The sequence below is a fragment of the Piliocolobus tephrosceles genome, chromosome 20 (genome assembly GCF_002776525.5).
Source record: "Piliocolobus tephrosceles isolate RC106 chromosome 20, ASM277652v3, whole genome shotgun sequence".
Lineage (NCBI taxonomy): Eukaryota > Metazoa > Chordata > Mammalia > Primates > Cercopithecidae > Piliocolobus > Piliocolobus tephrosceles.
Genome location: NC_045453.1, coordinates 28532972 through 28544810, shown reverse-complemented (window position 1 = coordinate 28544810; position 11839 = coordinate 28532972).

The following is an 11839-nucleotide window of genomic DNA, read 5'->3' as shown; positions in this document are numbered from 1 at the left end:
TCTTGTTTTGTCACGTTCCCATAGCAAGCAGGAAAACAAGTCAGTCAAAAACCTCCCAATAAATGTTAAAAAGTATTTCCCTTTGTGTACATCAGTTCTGTATTGGTTTCTCTCATTTTTGCATCCCTAGCAAAAGAAAAAAGAGTTGCTGATTTCACTTTACGTACCAATATTTGCCGGTTTCACCTTCATGACCTTAAAAGAGTTTCCACATGTCTACCCAGTGTAAGTATGAGTCCAGCTTGGTTTTCAAAGAGCTCTGAGGGTTTTTTGCTATCTAAACTCCAAATCTTGCCATACTGTGAGCTCCAACTTAAATCCTTATGCAAAATAATTGCTGAGTAAAAGTGGTATTTGCACCAATTCCTCCCTAAGTGCAAGCAAAGTACAGTCTATGGAATTACGAACGAAGCGCTGATTAAGAAGTGACAGCAGAGATTTTTCAGTAATGAAGGGAAGAACGGCAGTTGTTTGGAGACCTGCCAGGTTCTTGCAATTAATTTTGCTCAAAAGTCAGCAGGATGGCATGCTGTGGCTTTGCAGACAGACTGAGTGGGCATTTTGCTTCGCAGATTGGCTGGGACTTGCTTTGAGTTTTGAACATGAGAGCTTTTCCCCACCTCTTTTGTTCATCCTTTCTAAAAAGCAGTCATTGTTTTCATGGGGAAAGGTCTTCATATCCACGGGGTGAAATGGGAAAAGAGGTAATGTCACAAAATAACAGTGGCCTCTTCCTACGTCACCATGACTCAGTAATAAAGTGTGAGTGTGGGTTGTTCTCTAAACCCTCACGTTAAAATATCAAGTAAGTAGTTTCAAAATGAGTGGAAAGGTTCAGAGCGTGCAATAAACTGAGAGGACTTATCAGGTCAGGGCTGGCACAGGCTGCAGTTAAACTCCAGAACTACTGAGATAAACAATTTGCCCATCAATACAAACAAAAATGACAGGAGTTTGTGTTAAAACCACTGGATGAATTTGTTGGGGGAACAGAACATTTATACAATTCAATGAATCTTCCCACAGATCATTTTTATTTAGAGAAAAGAAGATAACTTTTAAAGCAGAGAAGGCTCCCAGAAACTACCTCACTCATGTGATCAGCATTAACATCAACAATAGAACAAATTACTATTGTGCGCCTCCTGGGACGCCGAGAAAGACACAATATCACTCCTATAGCATTCATGTGTAACTCTGAGCTCATCATAAGGAAACTACCAGACAGACCTAAATTTAAGAATATTCAACAAAACAACTCTCTTTGCCCTTCAAAAAATGTCAATGTCGTGAAAGCCTGTTCCAGATTGAGGGCACAAAAGAGACAAGACAATTAAATGCAGAGGATGACCCTGGATTGGACCCTGGGTCAAAGAAAAAATGGTGCAAAGTATGTTAAGGGGACAATTAGTGAAACTTGAATATGGAATATGTATTAGATAACAGTATTATGTCCATAATAATGTCCTGAATTTAATCAATGATTTGGGATTACGTAAAAATAATTCTTATTTTCAGGAGATATGTACTGATATATTTAGGATGAAAGAACAAATTGTTCAGCAAAATAATTGAATGTATGTATACTGCACACACATATTATATATGTATACCTGCATATGCACAGAGAAAGCACTAGTGATTCAGGTGTGCAGTATATTCAATTAACGAATCCATCTTAGTCAATAGGTTATATTTTTGCAAGTTTTTCTTTAAGTTTGAATGTTTTCAAGATGAAAAGTTGAAAAAGAAGCAAGGGGGAAGTGGGTGGGAGGAAAAAAGGATGGGATGGGGAGGAGAGGCTTGGAGACACCTGAGGCTCATTTGTACACTACTGGGGGCGCTGCAGGCACAAGCTGTCCTGGAGCCCTTACTCTAGCCTGCAGGACCCCATTGGCTGTTTGTAAGTTCATGTCACCTGTCCTTTCCTTCGTATCTGGACTAGTGGACAGAGCAAAGGGCATGCTCCCCTCTACTTGGGATTTTTGGGAGCCTGAGAGGAAGAGACCAAGCTGCTTCTCCGTTTGGACAGTTCCCCGCTCAGTTTGGACTCCATTCACTACGGCTTTTCAGGCCCTTCTGAGGAATTTAGATTCTTTTGGAAGTATCCCATTGGCTGCCGTCGTCCTGAGCCATTTCTCTGTTTAATGTTGCTGGGATCCAGCTGGCTAGCTAACTAACCAATCAACACAGGGGTCTTTTTTTTTTATATGGCCATAGCCCACCTTTTCATCCTCCTAAACTAGCCTTTGCTTTGTGATTTGATTGATTCTCCCCACCCCTGACCCCTCAATTAAAAAAAAAAAAGAAAAGAAAAGAAGCACAAAATTCCTGTCTTTAAAAATCTTGAAATAAAATAACCTTTATTTATTTAATGGTAGTTCTGCAGGAAAGTTAGGGGTGGATGTGGAAGAGGAAGCAGTTGCATGAATGGTAACAGAGAGATAAACCTCCGAGCCTTTTCCAGCTGTAGGAATTTTTGAAAGTCTGTGAAGGAAGAAAAGGAAGTTAATAAGCCAATGTTATATATGTAGACTCTGTTTAGCCATTATATATTTTTATTTATGTTTATGTTGCTTTGAAGATTTTCATCCCTAAGGCTTTTTAAAAATGTTTCAGCTTTATCATCATGCTCAGAGGACCCACTCAGCCTTCTGTATTTAATGGTCCTTCATTTGTATATCAATGTATAGTAGGCCCCAGACTGTTTCCTACTGCTGAAGTTCTAATAACTGGAATTTGAGTTTTTAAGAGTTGAGGGTAGAGTTTGAGGGTTGGCCCCTGGAATAAGGTAAGTTGATTTCCTGGGAGTGAAGAACAGCTCAGATAACTTGGGGTTGTGCTTCTCAAAGTGTGGTCCTCAAACCTGTGCCAATTCCCTAACTAATTTCCACCTATACCATAACTAATTTCTACCCATTTACAAGAGAAGAGGGGATACTAAAAGTGCTTGGAGACTTTTATAGCTATTTCCTAGAATAATTTTATTCTAATAACTAAAATGGAATCCTTGTGTTTTTGGTTATTTTAAAATTTTATTTATTAGTATTTTATTTTTATCGTGTTTTGCAAAAAGGTATTGGTTTGAGCTAAATTGGAGTTGAGAGTAATCTGTCTCTTCATTATAGACAGTTTGAGCAGCACTGTCTTTGGGAAACCAAGGTTTGACCCCCGCTAAATGAAGACTCACATCTTCATCTCTCAACTCTGCTTCTTTTCTAGAATATCTACTTTATTCTCCCCTCCCTAAAGACTTGCCATCTCAGCTTCCCAAAGCAGAAAACGGCTTTGGACTGACCCTAACAGTGAATCATAACCTTTGCTAGCTGGATGAACTTGGGGAAGATACTTAATATCTCTAACTTTTTTCTATTTCTTTATAGCATGGAGATAACACTAATACCCACTGCAGTGAGTTGTTTTAAGCATTAAGTGAGATACCATGCATCCAATATTTAGCACACAATGTGCACTCAAAAATCATTTTTTTTTCCATTCAGAATTGAGTTTACTTGTTTTTTAAAGGGTCTACACTTTAAAATAAGACAAGTTTCCATGGCTATTATCAACCACTTATTTCTGGTACATCCATGATCCATCCACTGCCATGTATAGTCTTACAGGCTATACACTGCCTAAATTCTAAGACTGTTTACATACTTGATGAGATAAATAGTCAAGGTAGAGGTAATGCACAAGACCTAGATCCTCATTTTTTGCTAATTTATTTATATTAACCTTTAAATAAAAGGTTTTAAATAAAATGATTTGATTTAAAGGTTATTTTAGAAATCAATTGAGTTAGAAATAAATCATTTAAATTATAATTAAATTTAACTATTACATTTAAAATATAGTGTGATTAAAGATAAATAATTTAATGATTTTAGACTCGTTTTCTTATTAAAATGCAATGGCAGTAATTGGCTTAAACATTTTTCTGTTATTTCAAATATTAGGTGTCATTATGGCTGCTTTATTAGAAAGAACAATTATTCAATTTAAGTGGCTTAAGAGATTCCAGAATCAAATTTTAAGGCATGTTGCAAGTATAAGGTGCTTACTGGATGATTTGGAATTGTCAAATGTTGGACAAATGAATAAATGGTTTCTTGATCCAAACTTTTGTCTCATTATTCTCTCTTAGACTTCTAGGGTAATCTATTAGAGCTATCGAAGAGGAAAATTTATCCTGACAAAGCTAGATGGGAAAGAGGTAAAATGATAACATGTCAGAGAAAGTGAGTATCTACTTATTTATCAGAAAACAGAGAGTACCGTTTAATCTCCTGTGCATGATCATGGATAGATCAAAGTGTGGTTGCAAGTGAAATGGGATAAATGACAAAATGACAGTTTTATAAAGTTAAGCCTGAATCACATTGATTCTGTATCTTCTAGACATGCTCTAAATGTTTTGCAAGCAAATTACTGTTTTAGTCCCACTTCAGGGGTGATGATTAGCATATTTATTGGGTAATGATGAGCTATCAAATTATCAACCACTGGTCAGAAATGTGTTACTTGCGGGGTCCATGGTGAATAGCCTACAGCCAAACAGATGGCTCTCGGCTCTGTAATGCCAAAAGGCTTGTTGGAAGGCTTTGCCTTTACCCCTGACCCAGAGCAGCTGGAAATGAGGATTTTGAGAGGAAAAACAACCTCAGAACGGAAAAGTCAATTTGCATAAACGAGATGGACTTTTTGTTGGAGAGGATTGGAGGAAAAAAGCAAAATCATGAAAATGCAGTATCTGTATATCTGCAATAGAAACTCTCATAATTCTAAGGCAGAGGATTCTGTTTCAATATTCGGCACGACACAATATAGCAATTCAATGCATAGTATCTAGAGTCATATAATCTTGGTTTTCAACTTCATAACAAACCATCCCCAAATTTAGTGTCTTAAGGAACATTTATTATTGCTTACAAGTCTACAGGTTGGCTGGATGGTAATTCTGGCCTGGGTCAGGGCTTGGCAGGGCTCAGCTAATCTCTGCTAGGCTCGTTTATGCTTCTGTGGTTGGTTGGCCTATCAATTAGTATTGTCTAGTCTAAGATGACCTCACCTGGTAGGCTCTTCTCCATGTGGTCTCTCATTCTCTAGTAGGCTGATTGGGCTGGGTTCATATGGCAATCTCAGGGGTCTAAGAGACACAACAGAAGCAAGTTCTGATTCCTTGAGGCTCTTGGGACTGAGGCTTGAACCAGGACACTGTCACTTACACTGCATTTGATTGGCCAAGGTAAGCCACAAGGCCAGCAAGATTCAGAGAGTGAAGAAATAGATTTCACCTTTTGATTGGAGAAACTGCAAGGTTACATTGCAAAGAGCCTGGCTTTAGGGAGAATTGTGACCATATTTGCAAATAATTTATCATGTACATTCATCAGCTGTGGGGTTTTAGATAACTACTCTTTAGCCTCTTGGCCTGTAAAATAGAAATAATCATTACTCTCAAAGTGTTGTTGTGATGATTAAGTGATAGAAGGATTGTAAAGAGCTTAGCTCATTGTCTGGACACAATAAACCCTCAGGAAAGGTTGTTATTAACACTGTCTATGATTACTACTACCAGAACACCAAATTATTTAGAAAAGCAAATAGCTCCTTCTGCTGGGTTTGCTCTTTTCCCTGTACTGGCTGAAGCTACACAACCACTTAGTTCCAGAGTCATCTAGAATGATTTGAGATCCAACTTCCTACTGCTCACTCTGTTCCAGCTACACTGGTGATCTATTTCTCAGAACAGTGCAGTTGCATAGGAGGTGCTCAGTGAATGTTTGTTGAATTCACAAGCATCCTTGTTTAAAGGGACATGAATGTTTAATTTGTACTGGCCTCTGACATCTGTTTTATGATGTCTGTTGTTTGTATATCTCATGCCCACAAAGGTGGAACATATATTAATTGCTCAGTTTATATTTGCCGAATTAAATAGTTTTTTTTCCAGTGGAATTTGACTTTTCCTGCCTCATCTTCCCAAAACAATGCCCCCCTCTCCTACCCCTAGGACTGATTTTCAGCATTTATATCCAGTTTTCCCTCCAGGGAGATAGTTGATCTTTGGGATTTTTTAAGAAGATTAGTGAGGACACTTAACATTTTGTCAAAACTTTTGTTTTTAAACTGGGTGCACCTTCCAGGAAAAATGAAGAGGACCATTGTCTCTCTCTCACTCTCTGTATATATGCACACTTGTATACACAAATACTCTTCACACACATATGTGTAATTTGGCCTGTTATTTATATATTATGATGTATTACATTATCTGTATCTTACTACATCTAACTGACTAGATTTGTCAGGCATTTATCTTTAAATCCTAAATTATATTTTGTTTGTAAAAAATGTATTCTGTATTTTCTATCCAGCTGTTCTTTAAGCATTAGGTTTTATATGTGGGGATTCTCATTAAGAAAACTCTGAAGCAACGTTAAGAGAACTTCAGCCTTGCCATTTACAATTAAGTGAATTTGATAAAAGAAATAAAGCAAGTTGCACTATTCAAAATAGCAAAGACATGGAATCAATCCAAATGCCCATCAGGATAGAGTGGATAAAGAAAATGTGGTACATATACACCATGGGATACTATGCAGCCATAAAAAGTAACAAGCTTGTGTCCTTTGCAGGAACATGGATGGAGTTGGAAGCCATTATCCTCAGCAAACTAACGCAGGGACAGAAAACCAAATACTACATGTTCTCACTTATAAGTGGTAGCTGAACAGTGGGAACACATGGACACAGGGAGGGGAACAACACACACTGGGACCTGTCAGGGGGGTGGGGGTAGGGGAGGGAGAGCATCAGGAAAAATAGCTAATGCCTGCTGGGCTCAATACCTAGTGATGGGTTGATGGGTGCAGCAAACCACCATGACACATGTTTACCTATGCAACAAACCTGCACATCCTGCACATGTACCCCAGAACTTAAACACTTAAAAAGAGGAACTGAGGATGTTTATCTTGGTTTAGCAGATACACTTAGAGGATGCATACAGAGGAACTCTCACATCTGAAGTGTGGTCCTTGTGAAGTCAGAAAAGAATCCTGGGACCATTGGGAAAGAATTGTAGAAAGGCCAATTTGAACTCCAGCTGAGGAATTCTCCCTTCTTTCTGTTTCCTTCAGAGTGATCTGAAATGCAGTTCGATTGCTTTGGAGAAGTAAGGGATGCTCATGAATAGAGACGTTTAAGCATAGACTGGAAAGTCCATAAATAATGCATTGTTTAGAATTAGAGGTCAAAGCTCCTGAAATTTTGGGATCCTGAGATACATCAGATACTGCTGATGGATTCTCTTGTCATTGTAAAATAATTTATTTTTGAATAACCTTTGATATTGTTTTCAGCTTTATTTCAAACCCTTGGTAATATTCAACTCATTTTAACAGTTTCCCAACAATGCTTTATAATTTTTGTAAACAATTAGAATTAAAAGCTGTATTACTTGTCTTTATACTTAGTTTGCATATGCTCAATTCCTGCCAATTTTTCAGTTATCATGAAGTACATACTGTTAACTTCCAGTGCCAGACAAGAGCAACACTTAGCCGTTGTTAATCTGCTATGTATTTATTTACAGCTGCAATGTATTATTGCTTTTTTTTTTTTTTTTTTTTTGGTCCAAATAGACTTTGAGGCAGATGCATTTCTTAAAATAAATTAATTATTAATTTACTGTGAAGTGAGTTTGATCGGAGTCCTAGCACCACTGGCCCTGAAGGTAACATGTAAGATAAAGTTAACTAGATAATGTGACAATCTGCCAAATTAATGCATTATATATACAACTTCAAATATATTTAATGATACTGTAGCAGGGCACAAATATATAATTACAGATCAAACAAATTATATTTTAATGAGGAAAATTTGTCTCTTTTAAAAGATTTTTGATGATGTCTGTAATTTTCATAGCTGAATTTTATATTTGATTGTTTTCTCAGTGTCCAGGAATCTTTGAAGTATCCTTGGCTCTTCTGTTCTTTTTATAGGGAAAGTATTGTTCCCATTCAGCCACTGGTTATAACTTCCAAACTGAAAGCAGGTCACCCTGTAATTTAAAGGAAACAAACAAAAAAGCTAATACAATACAGTGCCAGAGGAAAATGTCTCGGGCCTGTAATTGCTGTCAACTGAGGGTCCTGGTGGCTGTCTCCTGAAGTGGTACTCAGTGCTGAGCTAGGCCTGCTTAAGTCATTTCAGAATTTTTAGCTAAGATAAGCCTCAGGAGAATGGGTGGCAGGGCAGAGGGGAAACTGGGAGTATGTAGTGGGTAGGTGCTAGGATTTGAACTTCTTGTATGTTCTCCCTTTTAATTAGAATACCTCACTTAGAATCAATGACCCTTCTTCCCTCCACCACCTTCCTCGTTGCTTCTTGCCTTTTCACTTTTCCCTCTACACTCTTATCCATGCTCATGGCTTTAGTTGCCAGTTACATGCTGAAGACAACCAGAATCCAATAAAAGGAAGTGTTTCGATGAGAGCGTGGTTAACCCTGGTTTAAAAGTGATGAAGAAGAGAGGCAGTGCCATTTTCCCAGATGTCCAGCACTGTGACTATCACCGAGTACATGAGCAATAAAATAGTCGGAAGTAAATGAATTTGAGATAGCTAAAAGTAGAATGCTTTGGGGTATTCTGAGAATGACTAGAATTTAAAGTTGAGTGGATCTGAACCATGGCAACACCCAAAATGCAGTCGCCACCTTACCGCAGCTCTGAAATGAATGAATGCTATTTGGCTTCACTCTACAGCACACTTAAAACTTGAGTGTGCAGCTTTGGTGGGTTGGTTTATTCCTTCTCTTGGCTGAGTGAAATATTCAGGCAATGATGAGAAAGTGTGTAATGGAGTTAGCTTATGAGAGACTAATTTTTTAAGCTCTACAAATAAGAATTATTTTTATTTTGTCATTGTCTTCCTATTATTTCCCTGTTGGTCAACTTTTCTTATCAAACCGGCAAAGAAAAGGGACAGTAGGACAAACACAATGCGGATCCGATCCATGCTCTGCAAGTTAACTTAAATGAGAGTCAGATATCTGCTATTCTGCCAGCCCTCTATGGGCTCCTTTGGAGGTTAGCAAAGGATTTTATTTATTTTCTATGGGAAATCATGAAAGGAAGACTTAAGCTTCCCTCCTGGGTTTAGGTTGTAGTAGACATTTGTATGTTTATGTGTTTGTTTTGGTTTTATTTTCTTTAATTAATTAACTTATTATTTTATTTGCTGCCTAACTTCCATCTATTCTTCTTCTAGTTACAGATCAAATTTTATCTGAGAGAACCATTGTTTTAAGTCAAAGCAGTTGAAATGGGACTTGTTCTATTCCCAGCTCTAGGGATGCTCACATGACCTGGGTCTAGTATTTTTTCTTGCTTATCATAGGGTTTGGTTTAGGTTTGGACACAAAAAGTTTGGGACATCTCTTCAAGTGTGGAGTGAGAGGAACTTTGTTTTCTTTCAGTCTTGAACCTAGGAGTCCATTAATCTGGCTCTATTGACAACCATCTTCTACCAGAAGGGGTCTAAAATTGAGGCCAACATACAGGAGAACAGAGAAGACAGACAGTCTAGGTCCTGGTGACACCATTTGACCCAGTAGATCGAGCCATGTGGTCAGCCAATTCTAATTCTGCACTTTTTAGCTACATAAATAAAGAAATCCCCCTTTAGCTTAAGTATATTTGAGATATGCTTTTGTCCTGTGCAACCAAAAAAAATTTAACTAAATCTGCTGCATCCAGCATAGAATTATAAAATAAGAAATGTGTTCTGGCTTTCTTCTCTAGAATCTAAATAATCTAGTATCAAGAAAAAATCTAAAACCAAGACTCTAGATGTTTGCAAGATGAGGATCCCAAAAGACTAGCAGAGGGTTTGAAATTAGCCTATAAATCCAACTAGAGCGTACAGCAATAGTACAGTTGAAAAATAAGGCCCAAGCTTACCCTTCTTTAGTATTAGCTAGATAATTTAGACAAAAGGTTTTCCATAATATTTGCCTACTTTTTATATAGTCCTCCTTCACCTGACAATTAGAAACCCTCCTCTCCTGTTGAGCCGGTTATAAGTTGTCAAAAAAAGACCTTCAATGAGCCTAAACACCTACCTCAATTAGACAAAGTTCTTGAGAATTGAAACTCGTGACAAATAAGAGTGCTATTAATCAGTAAGATTCATAGTGATGGAATGACCATAAAAATGTAAGCTATTTAGGGAAAGATATACTGTTAGTAGAATGAGATTTGAAAAGCATTAAACACTGGATCATTTTCTTTACAAAAACATCCTGTCTCTTTCTCTGTTTGCTTGGAACATTAAACACAAATGAGTCCGGCAAAATATTAAGTCTTTCGATGATTTATGGTTAATACTAAATTCAGAGAAAAACACACCAGTTTGAGGCATTATTGTTATTAAGGGACAGTCAGTGCTTTTATCTTTTGCAATCAGCATGTTAGCCCATATTCTTTCTTTTGCATATTCATAGTCATGGTCATTTTAGAGGCAATATACATAACTTGATTTTTTTTTTTTAATTTCTTCACCATGGCGACTTCTGGTTGGAAAGATTCCATAATTTAATATGTTCCCCAGCAGAAAAGTTTTAAGACTTTATTTTACTTTCAGAGAAAAGACATGAAATGATGCACATGCAAATGAGAAATAAGTCCAGGATGCTGTGTTATTGAGCTGTGGCCCCTGGAGGAGGTTTCTTTTACAATTTCCCCTGTGCCATTTCGCACAGACATTTGTATTCTGCAGCTATCTTGTTGTGGGTTCCTTTGTCCATCACTTCGCTCATCAGATTGGAGACCATTTCTTATCTTTTCCCATTCTGTTCCAGCAAAAATGCACTATTTGTTCCAATTCAACAAAACCTTATTTATAAACTATGATAGAACTGAAAATACGTAAAACTGAAAAAATGGTTGGTGGTATTTTTTTTTGACAAATTGAACCATTTGAAGAAGACAGAAAACTTATCAGATCCCCATTCCAGACGCATGAGCTGAAATCATCCTGTAGTTCATCCAGACTCTTCCACTGCCCTTCGGGCCATGGCTAAGAACGGAAAACAGTGACCCTGAACAATCTTTCCTTTTTCCAAATGTCCAAAGCAGAGTAGAATATTTTAAAATTATCTGAATGGGCAGTCCCAAGACGGTCACTTTGAGTAACACAAGGAAAAGGTAACACTGACCTGTATGAGGTGCAGTTTGCTTGCCAAAGGGTAATTCATCTAATTCAACTAATTCTAATTCTTAGTGAGCCTGTTAGAACAGTGAAAGTGTTTACGTGGTAAGCATACACCCTGAGATTTGGAATAGTTTGAAGAATTCACAATCATATGAAGTCTTATTAACATTAAAATATAAATGGAATAAACTCAGAGAAGCAGAAAACTTTCTTTCTCTTCAGAGAATTATTTATTCCCAGTTTGCCTCCCCAAAAAGAATATCTTATTTCATGTTCTTATACCACAGCCTACCTTCATTTGAAGCACTTTCAAGGTTGAAATGTTAAATGCATTGGTATAAGTTCTCAAGGGCAAGGACAGCATAATTATTTGCTCACCATTGAATTCCTAGAACCTAATGCTAGGGTGGACACACAATAGACACACAGATATTTGTGGGTGAATAAAAAGTTTATATGAAAGAATGTCCATTGAATATTGTTTATTGTGGTGGTTGGAAGGGGAACCTGTGTGTTAAACAATAGGGAAATTGAAAAAAATGCATTAGAGTATATCTGTAATGATGAGATGGCATGAGGGTTCCAAAATTAATGTTTTTAAAAAACTTTTCAGG